Source organism: Drosophila obscura, unplaced genomic scaffold, assembly GCF_018151105.1.
Source record: "Drosophila obscura isolate BZ-5 IFL unplaced genomic scaffold, ASM1815110v1 contig_25, whole genome shotgun sequence".
NCBI lineage: Eukaryota > Metazoa > Arthropoda > Insecta > Diptera > Drosophilidae > Drosophila > Drosophila obscura.
The window spans coordinates 2288929-2301454 of record NW_024542812.1 but is presented as its reverse complement, the minus strand read 5'-3'; the positions used below and the strand labels follow the sequence as shown (position 1 = coordinate 2301454).

At 45.4% G+C, this 12526-nt stretch overlaps 1 protein-coding gene across 1 annotated transcript in view; it reads right to left on the bottom strand.

The window, feature by feature from the left end:
- The window catches only part of LOC111071342 (pneumococcal serine-rich repeat protein), an 81482-nt gene extending 68956 nt beyond the window's left edge, over positions 1-12526 (bottom strand). Inside the window, exons 1-2 of the mRNA XM_041594301.1 lie at positions 12383-12526; positions 10402-11056 (exon numbers count right to left, since the gene is read on the bottom strand). The gene's annotated coding sequence lies outside the window, so the exon portion shown is untranslated. The remainder of the gene's footprint in view (positions 1-10401; positions 11057-12382) is intronic.

Here is a 12526-nt window from a genome sequence, read left to right as displayed (position 1 = left end):
TGAAGCAGAAGAGCCAGGCAGAGCGAATAGCTGCCAATTTCAGGCTTAAGTGTTCTTTTCTGGCTCTCATCCTCATCTGCCGTTTCCCCCCCTCTGCCCATTCACCATTCACCGTCCGTACACAACCGACTGACGGACCGAGCGACGAACCGACCGACACTCCTCATCAGATAATGGGCTACAAGACATTGAGCCAAAGAGCAACGACGCATATGAAATTTAATACCACTTCACCTTTATTCTCTTTTTTTTTTGCTCTCTTCTCTGCTTTGTGCGGCATCCGCTCCTTCCTCCATCTCCCTCCCGCGCGCTATGTGCGCTTTGCACTCTTCGCACTCTTGACCAGAGACGACAGCAGGAGCAGCAGCAGCAGCAGTAGCAGCGCTTGAGCGCTTTATTAAGCGCGTATTTACAGCAAGGAAAATGATTTTTGTGTATTTTAATGAATATACCACCATCACCGTTGTGCTGTGGAAAAGCCAACGAGGGAAATGCGGTCACTTCGTGGAGAGTAGATGGAAGGGAGGGAGCGGTGGTCTAGGGTGGGTAAAATAATGAATTAACAAACACAATTCGCATTTTATGCCCCCACGAAAATGAGGCAAGAATTAAACAAAGAAGAAGAAGAACGCGCATACACACACACACACACACAGACACACACACACAACGCATACATTTCGCATGAGCAAGCACAAACAATTCGAAAAGGGAAGATGGTTGAGGGGTAGACGGGGGAAAGAGCGCCAGGGGAGTTGAATTGAAAAAGAAACTCAACAAGAAAAAGGAGGGAGACAAAACACAGCCAAGAACCAGAGAACTTCTTCTGCCTCTCTCTTTCTCTCTCTCTCACTGCCTGCGCCAGAGGGGAAGCAGAGGGAAGCGCACAAGAAACACAACAAAAGGAAAACAACTGAAAAGAAGGCAAGACGAGAAGGAAGGGGAGATGGGGGGGACACACATTAATATTAAACAAAAAGTGGATGCAACAGAAGCGCCAGATGGGGTACGGGGGGGGGGGAGGACTGCCAAATGGGAAGCGAAATATAAACGACAAAGTTCGCTCTCTCTCTCCTTAGCTCCCTCTCCCGTTGCTCCACAAGGAGATGATGATAAGGAGGAGGAGGAGGAGGAGGGGGAGTAGGGTGAAAAGAAGAAGAGAAGTTGCTCCTTGTGGAGTTGCAAAAGTTGTGTCTGCGCCTGTGTGTGTGTGAATGTGTGTGGTGGGGCAGGAGAGTCGTCGGCAGAGAAGGAAAAGGCAGAAAGAACCCTTGGCTCCTCTTTGGATTCCACTCCACACAACAACAACTTCAGTGGCAGCCACAACGGATCCACTGCTGTTAGCTGCTCGACGGGAGAGAGGCCAGGAGGGAAAACTTTGACAATGAAAGCTAGAGCCCAGAGCCAGAGGGAACATTTTGAATGTGGAACCCACATAGACGGACGGGATCCCACCCCACTCCTTACTCCTCACTCTAGGTATGTCTGTGTGTTCATATCTACGGTGGCTTTCATGGTTGCCCCTCCCAAGTAAAGCCGTCCTGGGATAGTTCTCGTAATTCATAAAGTATTCGACACAGAACACCATTCGGGGATATGATGGGTTAGATGGGGTTAAGATGGCACCCGTACTCCTCCCCATATGCCCATATGGATCGCGGCATGTGCCCCACAGTGTGCCTGGGACAAGTCGTTTCGTTTGGCTTAATTGAGCGTCGTAAACATCTGAGGTTGGCTGTTGGCTGGCGATCGAGGCGGAAACATTTGAATGCCATTAAAAGTGCATTAAAAGCCAAAGAAAAACTTCAGACAAACTGGAAGCATGCGATTGGGGATCGGATTGGATCGGATCGTATTGTGATTAATTGCTGGCGGACACACTCTCCACACTCTCCAACGGATCGGTCAGACAGACGGCTGGGACAGGGGAGGGGGCAACAAATTGTAATCCGATACCGAGGCGAGGGGGGGACGGACTCTGTGAAAGAAATCGATTCGAAAAAAACGAAATCCGAGACAAGTCACATTTGCTGTTAACTGGTTTGCTCGGGCCACAAAACTTCCACGCGGCATCTGAAGAATGTGCAATTGAAACTAATTCGGTTAAGTGATGTGGATGTGGCTGTAGCTGTAGCTGCGGAGGGGGAGGGGCCCCACTTGGGCATAAATTCACGACTCTGCCTCGCGTCCGTGGATGGTGGATAGAGGATAGGGGACAGGGGGTCGGTCTATGCTGGCATGCTGTGAAACAAGTTGCAAGTTTGGCTGGCTAGTCGAGCTGCACGCACACAGCATGCAACAAATTTCTCAGCATTTTTATGGAGCTGCTGCCTGCTGCTGCTGTCTGAGCAAACAGTTGCAGTTGCCACAACAGCAACAACAGTGGAAGCAGCCACAAAAAATGAACACAAAAAATTAACACCGAATCAGCTGCTGCGCCGAGTGGTCATTTTCATTAGCTTTAATCTCGTTTACACAAAGATACTTTTCGCAGCGCAGGCACACAGCAAGCACACAGCTGCCGCCGCACAGCTTCAGTTGCTGCTGCTCCCATTTGTGGCAACAATTTGCCGTTTGCCGTTTCTCGTTTGCCACAACTATTGTGTGTATGTGGCAGCCTCGAAATTTATTGGTGCGAAAGGAGATAGCGAGAGTATGCACAGGCAGGTCTCTCTCTGTCTGATGTTTGTGTGTGCATCCGAATCGAATTTGAGGCATCAATGTAGCAAGGACGCCTCCTTATAGGCTCCCGATGGAAAAACCCTCCTATTGAATATACCCTGGCAAGTGCAACAGTAGCAGAAGTTGGGTGTAGAAAAGAAGGAGGAGTGTGGAAGGGGGTGGGGGGGGGGGGTCTGTTTTCGCAGCCTTTGTTTTCTTTTCTGTTTTCGATCTTTTTTTCAATCTTTTAGCTGTTTTATTTTGTTTGTTTTTGCCTCAAGTGTTTTTTGTCTTGTTTTGTTTTCTCACTTGGCAGAAACACAAAAAGGAACACACAAAAAAACGTTGCAGCTAATTTGCTTTTGCGGCAAGAGTGCAGAGGGGTGGGTTGGTGGGGAGCGGGGAGCGGGGGGGGTTGGGGGCTAACCTCTTATAGGTGGCGGCTGCACAAAGCGAAAAACAAGCAAAAGCAAAAAGCCATTTCGCAATTTTCAATTGTTGCACGTCAAAGTGTTAAAACGGCACGCGATTTATGGCCAACAAACACACACGCAGACACAAACACGGATACCACATCAGTGTATTAGTGTGTGTGTCTGTGTGTATGTTTGTGTATGTCTGGCAGTAGCTGCAGCGTCTTAGATGCGCTTAATTAGGCAAAAGGCAGTCCACTCTCTCCGTCTCCGTCTCCCTGTCTCTGTCTCTCCTTTTATTGATTTACGGCCAGCAATCAAGTGTGAAATTGACATTCCCCCAGTCCACCGCCTGCCCCAGAGCACAGCACACCACAACACACCACAGCACACCCCTCCCTCCATCCCATCCATCTACCGAGGCGTGTAAATATTTGTTAAAATATTCAAAGTTTTCTGACCCGCTTGCCGCTTGCCCGAGCCAACCGACCGACCGCGTGTGTCTGCATTTCAATATACCCTTTGCTGATCAGCATCAACATCGGACAGAACTGGATGCATAGCTCCAACAAAAATTATTTGTGGGCAAACTAATGTGTGTGAGCAAGCGAAAGTTTCGTTTGACTCCATCATACGAGTATTAATAGAGCATAGGGTATCAAATACTTCGGGCTGGCGTTGCTGTTTTCCCATTCGTTTTTCGCATTTCCATGATTTATTCGAGGCTCATTAATCTAAGTTGGCGCGGGGCTGCAGTAGGGAGAAGTGCTGTCTATCTGTCCATCGTTTCTTACAGCTCCTCTGGCCTCAGCAGCAGCAGCGCAAAACTGGAAGTTGGAAAATGAAATCAAATTGCGTCCATTAATCCCCCAAGAGACCGCTCGACGCGTGTGTATCCATTCAGCGGATACCGTTTGTCAATCGCGACGATCAGGTCCACGGAATTCAGCCTGTTTCTGACGCTTACCCTCCGACAAACAGCTGCCGCTTGCCGATTGACTCTGTGCCAATTGAAATGCAACTAATTTGTTCTACCATCTCTCCCCCCTACACCCATCCTCCCATGGGTGATTGCTGTTGTTGTGGTTGTTGCATGCCGCAGTTTGTCCACACACATAAATTACGATAATTATTAAATGCAACCACAAAACGAAGGCAGGCGCAGCGACTATTGGAATACATAGCAAAATAAAGACAACTAAAACAAGAAATAATGATGGATAGATAAGCTACGGCACCATTGGATACCCATACTCACATTCCCTAGAGGAATCTTGAGGATTAGCAGGGCGATCCGTGATATATTCTTAGTTTTAAGCATCGGTAGTTCTTGTGACTTGGGACAAGAAATAACACGAACACAATATACCCGAGCTCTGTTCGATTACACAGGGTATTAAGCATCGAAAACACACACAATCAGAATTCATCGACAGGTCGCCTGCCATATTAAGCAATTTTCAGATAGAGGAAGGCCCCGTCTTCGTCTTCTTCAGAATGCACACAATTATCGCGCAAATGGCCATAATAATCATATGGATAATGACTATTATACGTTTACCTATCCGATATAAGTATACACGATAATCACGATAATTTACGTAAATTACAGAAACACAAAACAAAACAGCAGAAAAAACATCGCTGAAAATTAAACAATTCACAAAAGACAAGCCCCCACGCCCCATTAATAAACATGAAGTATTCTGCCTCGAAACTTTTTGTAATAAAATCCGAAAAGTATCGTAAGAAAAAAAATTAATTAATATATATATATGTACATATATGTATGTACGGATCCATAAAGAGTAACAAAATAAACGTGGGGCTCATAAAAAAAAATATTTATGTATAATAATGGTATAAACATATTACGAGCAGACAGCGGGGGGGTGAGGGCCTACACGCTGAGATTTGTGTATTTTTCTATCGGAAGGAAAGGGTATACGAACGGACAGAAGAACTTGAGCAGAAATTTGAAATTCACATTTTGGTAAGTTTTTGTTTCAAGTGGAATAATACAAACCGCCGCTACCGAAGCCATCAAACAAAAATATGGATGGAATTGGTTCCCAATGCAATATCTGGTAATTTTATGTTCTTTCAGTTAAAGCCCATAGTTTCCGGATCACATTTCCATACCATTCAAAGACGCCCCGATTTAAGTATCCGTATAAGCAAATTTCTTCATGTTTCCCCATTCCTTTGTGTATCCATCTGTCCGTCCGTCCGACTGCCCCACTCAACTATAAAGTTTCCCTCTATCTTGTGTTTGATTATATAACTACTCGACCAATCCGGAATATATTTGTTGAGTACTCAGTGCGTCGCAAACATCTGATGGAACCAATAATACTCTCGTGGCAAGGGTATACATTGTACACAGAGAAGCCTCGCTGCGAGTTTCATTTGCGTTGCGGGGAAGCCAAAGCCGCCAAATAAAGAATCATAAAATATATCAAAATAAATATGAAGGAGGGAGCAAAGAAGAAAAGAGAAGGGCCATGCAGGAGGGCGAGGGCTGGGGGCGGTTAGAGCAGTTAAAGCCTCGGTAGCATCGGACCCAGCAGGCGCTCTCATTCTTGTCGTTGTTTTTGTTGTTGTTGTTGGTGGTTGCAAATGCTTATCTGGTATTTAGAGAGACAGCAAGAGAGATACAGCGGGGAAGAAGTGGAAGAAGTCAAACAAACAAACTCGCCAAAACGAATACAGAGTGAGAGGAGTGAGAGAAGGAAGGGGGGGTGGGATCACGCTTTTTGCTGGTTCTGGTGCTTGATGGACTACGCCAACCTCGGAGACCTCGCCAGTCCAGTCCCCGTGCCCACGCCCCGGCCACTCCATGCCCCTTGCATTTGTATACTCTCCCACCACCAACTAACCGTAATTTTCATGACTGACAAACGCCGCAGCGCAGCCGAAGAACAGCCACAAAGAGAAGCAAAAATAGATTTACAATGTAGACAAAAAAGAGAAGCAAAAAGCGAGAAAAAAGACCCGACAAATCAGCCGCTAGGCAAATAAACAAAGTAAGTTTTCGGGACGGGACTCACGAAATATCCGAAGCCAATGCCCGTTCAATAGATACATTTTGTGGAACAGAATTCGATTTGGCAGTAAAGGCGATGGGCAGAGAGTACTACTAATTGGTAAAGCCCATCTACATATTATTATTATACACAGATTCCACAGATTATTGCCAGTTTTTGGCAGTTCACAATGCATTTTTAAGGCGGAAAAGATTCAGCCTTCCACCGATTGCTCAGATGCTATAAGTTCGGAATTTAATGCGCTGCAATCTTTGGGGGAAAGTGTAGAATCTCCAATCCAGTGCACATAAAACGAAATATTTCGCACAAAATATTACAATTTAGTACAAAAAATTCCACTGAGACTAATAAATGTAGCATTTAATCTACTTTGGTTTTTCGGACTAAATTTAGATTATTTCGTTCGCGTTTCGCTATTTTTGGCAGCAAAAATGTTCGGCGCGTGTAGCTGCAAAAAATAAGTTTAACAAAATGTCAACTCAGATAAGACATAAACAACTCAAAATCCACACGGGTTTTTTTTATATTATTTTTGTTGTTGTTGTTGTTTTTGCTGCTGCTGTTGCTGTAGTTGTTGTTGGTGGTGGGAATTCAAACTCGTTTATCAAATTGCAAGACACTTTTGAGTGGGGACACTCAATTAGCGGGCTATCTGTGGAGCTGTGGAAGCAATTGGAATACAAAAATTGAAATACTCGGTGCACAGTCTTGGAGTTGGAAGCCACAGGAACGCTTTATTTGAACTTAATTTAAACGTTGAAAACCTGGCTGTTATCTTGAAATGCTTTCAAAGACGATAATGATCAAATTTGATGAGTAAGTAAGTCTAATAGTTCCCGATCTGGATGCTACTACAAATGAAAACCTGACAAAAGATAATTAAATAATACATAAATATTTAGTAATTATAATATTTATGGTTCTTACATATGTACATATGTATTTCGGGAAATGTTTGCCTTTCGACACAAGAAATAAATATTAATTGCTATTATCGCAATTTGATATCGCTATATTTACATGCTATAATTAATTACGTTTTATTTATTCAGTTTTTACAACACACAATAATGAATTGCCTCCCTCGCCCTCCGTAGCCCCCCCGCCCGCTGTGCAAAACCATCCGTAAGGACCGTTTAAATTGAGTTATTTGCACAAAGTGGAATAAATACGAATGTGTGCATAAATTAAATTAAAACTTGTTTAAGCGACATTAAGTGTGGTTTTTTATAGAGCTTTCGTTTGTTTGCTGTGTTGATTCCTGCTCATCCACACGGGATACACACACACACAGATACGAGTAGATAAGTATGTATGTATGTATGTACAGTATGCAAATGGATGTATCTGTATAAATATCATTTATCCCTGTGGCAGGCAGCATAAATTAATTATCAAAAGCATTCATTTACACGGCTGACTGCGCGATCCGACACCCGCTGTCCCTCCCACAGAGACAGAGTCTGGGGCTGTATCTCGTATCTCACAGATGCCCGGCGAAGCGAAGTCAAAGTCGGATTCGAAAACATCATCACAATCAATTTGCCTCGTTTCTCGTGATGGGAATTGAGTTTTGTTTTTTTTTGTGTTTTTTGTTTTCGTATCTTCCCCCATTTTCTCGCTCGGCTCACTCGGCTGCTGGCCCACATTATCTAGTGAACGTGGAACGCTTTCGTGCCTCTGGTGCTTTTGTTTTCCCCTGCCCCTTCCCCTTCCCCTCACCAACTCACTCATTGTGCCACTCATGCCTTTGTTTTTTTGTGCCTCTGTTTGTTGCCATTGCCTGTATTGCCGTTGCCCCGTTGCTGTTCTCCTCCTCTACATGTGTTTAGCGTGTTCAGAAATTTGCTTTTTTAATGACGCTCTTGTTGATTGCCGGCTATTTGTTTTTGCACCCTTCCCACACCCCACCGCCTGTGGGCCCGCCTCTGCCCTCAGCGCTCGCTGCTACTCAGAAATTATATCTAGAGGAGCTCGATGCGAAATCTTTTATTTGGCAAATTTTATGCCATTTATTAATAGTTTGATTTGCTTATTTATAGCGAGTCTCATTTGATTTGCTGGTGGATGCATTTTCCGTGGATCATTTGATGTGGAACATAAATACATTTGTATCCTATTTGATTTGTACCGAATGAATACTACCCAATTATTATAACCACTCGAATGAAATTCACTCAGTCAAATGGGTGTTTACGCATTTGAAATGGGAGTGGATTTTCTCTGGCTCATCTCATACCATAAATAATAATATCTACATGGATACATACATTTGTACATATGTATGTATATGTTTGTTTATGTATGTATGTATATATTTTCAATTGAAATTGCAAACATGGAGCTCAGCTCTCTCGTTGCTAATTTGCATGGGCGGACGACAGACAGACAGACAGGCAGGCAGGCAGGCAGGCAGACAGTCGGAGGCGTGGGCGTGACCGTGGACGTGGACTGGTGGAAAGCGGGCGTTTGTCACTGTCAGCTGTTTCTATGAAAATTGAACAAATCAATTAGGTGTAATCGCATCGGGCCGTGTCCCTGTGTCCGCGCCGTGCCCCGGAACAGGGGTGGGGCTTCGGCTTCGGCTTCTCGGCACAGTAGCTGGCAGTGTATGTCCCCACCCCACCCCCATGACAAATGGACAAATAACCGTCTGCAGGCGGGCCAGGGGGCAGGGGTCGTGTCAGTTTGTGTGCCACACGATAGCCGAATAGCTCCAAGCCAAGCAGCCGGGAACAGCAGCCACCTCAACACATGCTACCAATTATGAGCGCTGCAATTATATTTGGATAATGTTTTGTCAGTCAATTCACACATTCGACGCCGTGTTCAAATTGCTGTGGTTGAGCAGCGGCAGGAGAGTGCGACAGTGGGCAGCGCGGGAGAGGAGAGGCCGATCTTTGGCCAAAAAAGCAGGGCAAAAAGCCAACCAGCGAATGCGCCAACCAAAGTCGGTTAACGTGGCTCTTGCCTGGTTGTGTGGCATCTGTGTCGCTTTCAGTCAGCTACAGTGATTCCAGGCTAAGGTGGCTTTCATAAGGTTAGCTCTCGGAGACTCTGAGTGCGAAAGAGCTTTGCTATCTACTGTTGGAAAGAAACCAAAATCATCAGAGTAGTGGGGGACTTGTGGCCAGGTCCCACTGTGTCAGGCGAGTGTGTCGCCTGACTCTGCCTGCTGCTATCGCATTGCTTGCTGGCAGCTTTTGCCAGCCAGCGCGCAGTGTGACAAATTGTTGTGTATGAATGTCTGTACATCTAGAGACATGCACACAGAGCGCGGTGCGGTGCGGTGCGGCTCAGCGCCATTCGCTGCTGCTGCTACCACAGCTCCCGGTGCTAATGACCGTAACTAAGTTGGCGTCACGATTGTGCGCGCCACTGGAAACACTGTTCCTCTATCCACTCCCCCCACCTGATTCAGCTCTTCACGCGGGGCTGTTGCTGCGGCCTGCCATGTCGCAGGCCCAGATCAGGCTGTCCCGGCCCGGCCCGACCCGTCCTGACCATTTGTGTGAAATATTTTAATGTTATGGCCCGACAGAGAGCTTTGCCTAATAGACTCTTAATTGTGCCTCAGTGTGTGTGTGTGCCTTTTATCTATATACATTTATGTGAATCTACATCTGTATCTGTATCTATATGACTTAAACAGTTGTTTAAATAAACAATTTTGGCATGTTTACAGTGGAACTGCACCTCAATGTTTATCCAATCGAAAGCGTATCTGTCGGATACAATTCACGCCCACGAGCCATAAGATGAGCGGTTGCTCGGGGGATTCTACTTCCGGAAGTAGTTGGGGAGCCTCCTGACGGAAGTACTAACACAGTTAAAAGAGTAATTCATAATTCAACAAAATGCAAAGAGAGAGCTGTAAAACAGATGGAGCGTCGGTACCATAAACCTAAAAAAAGGCCCATCCTACTGTCAATTCTGTAATCGTTCAGCAAAACAATAAAAACTCCATTTAATTGAAAATCAGCTTAAATTGAAACACCTTAATTGGCATTAGCTCGGAAGATGTTTGTGTGTGTGTGTGTGTGAGTAAAGAGTACGGACATGCCGCAACAGTAAGTGGCGTGCGGCAATTAATCAAACTGGAAATAATTTACTCTCTTTCTGGCTATCTCTCTCTCTCTCTCTCTCTCTCTGTGAGATAGCCATCTCCTTCACATCTGTATATCGGAGCCAGATAGGGAGGATGGGGACAGACTTATACAATAAATTGACTGCAAAAATATACATGTACGAGAATTTAGACATATCTGGAGGATGCTCACCTTTTTATAAATCCAAAATAATCGCAATTTCTGCTCTTGATATGCTCGTTCCTTTCTCATAGACAGCATCCAGTAGATGGAACGGACGTGGGGGGGTGGGTTTATGAGGAGGGGATTGGGCAGGTGATGAAGAGCTGTGTGGCGAGGCGAGGTGCGAACGAGGACTCTGGCAGCTTGCTGGCCTGTTCGCTCTCCTCCTCTTGGGTGAGTGTGAGTGTGAGTGAGTGGGGGAGAGAGAGTGTGCGAGAGGGCGTAATAATCCACAAAAGAAACGCCAGGCACACACACAAACACAACACACAAACACACACACACACACTTACACACACGCGCGCTCGCTCGCCCAGGAAGACGACGGAAAATGTAAATCCACAAAATTTTCCTCCGTTTCGAGTTTGCTGCTGGCTTGCTTGCTTTAGCTTGGCTTTGCTTGGCTTTGCCGAAAAGCAATCTCAAGAATTATTCTCCATTTATGTAAGCGGGGGCCAGAACGAGACAGCCAACCTCTTTGGCTCTTTGTGCGGCCTTTTTTCTTTCTCGTTCTGCCGTTGGTGAATTTCCTTCTTGTTGTTTTTCACTGCTTTGACACTTTTTTCATTCCTTTTGCGACAAATGTTTGAACTTTTTATGAGGTTTGTTGTTGTTTTTCTTATTTCTGTACAAATATTCGAGAAAACGGCACATTGATTAAGCGGGATAGGAAGTGGGAGGGAGTGAGATAGAGAGAGAGACAGCGACGCGTGTCCAAGCTCTGTTGCCTGCTCTGCAGAACAGAAGCTGCTCCACACACACACCCGTACGTAATGTACGTGTGTGTGGGCATAGGTATGGGTATCGAGTCGGTGAACAGAGCTTGGGGCACAAAAAATGCACGGGGGAGTTGTATGACAAAGCGACCGAACGAACAAACGAGCGACAGACCAACCGACCGACAGAGCGACCGACGCGACGAACCGACGACAATCCAGCGCTTCACCTTGCACACGCGCCCGCGCAGACGTCACAATCAGAAATTAGTGAGAGCGGCGAAACGACGAGTTCGGCAGCGGAGAGACGAACGTTTGTCGGCGTTCTTTTACCGCAATGTTTGTGCGAAACATAAAAAAAATCTCTTGCATACATACACACACACATTACATATATATATATATAAATGCGATATATATGTATATATATATGCACATGCGCCGCATTTACAAGCACTGACACAGCCCCCGCTACTGCCGATGAGAGAGTGAGAGAAACGGCAGGCACACTCATACACACACACACACACACACACACTTAAGCAAGTTTGGGGCCAAGTAAGTATAGTAATTTTATTCCGGTACTATTCCGACTGATGGGGCTTCTGCTTCTTGCTGCCAGCAGCAACATATTGCCAGTGCCACATTCTCGTTCCTCATCCTTTTTTTTGTTTTTTTTTTTACTACTATTGTGGCGGCTCTGGCTTACTACTTTTTACACCAGCGTTAGTGCATAGTATTTTTTCCTTTTCGACTGCTACCAGATGATGAAGAGCCGAGGCAATGAATGCGATTATTACGGTGCTCTTTTCATACCCATGCACATACACGCACGCACGCTCCAACACACACACACACACACACTCACACAAGTCAGACCCCAAGTGGGTAATTTGTTTTATGAGTAGCGGCAAATAGCACTTGTGTATGATTGTCGCTGTTGTTGCTGCTGCTTCTTGTGAATGACAGACGGCAACGAGTAATAATTTTTAATGCGTTTTTGGCATTTCTACGCCGCTTGGTTTAATTGCTGAAACCGCGACGCGACTACGTCAAACACACGCACGCACACGCACACACACATGCATATTGATCGCTCGCGATCGAGAAAGAGAGGATGAGAGAGAGCAATAACACTTTCTGTTGCTGCTGCTTTAAATTAAATTGAATTGAATGCACAAGTAAAACACATTTCCGTCGAGATAATTCGGTGATAATTGAACGATTTTGCATACTTGTTTGCACTGGGTAAATCTTTTGTTTAGCACGCAAAATGTGGGCTCAAAATGTTGAGTTGTAGGTGTTTTTCCACACAATTTTTTATGTTTTCCACAGCATTATAGTTTTGCGACAGCGTTGACCGTTGCTGTCGGAACGAA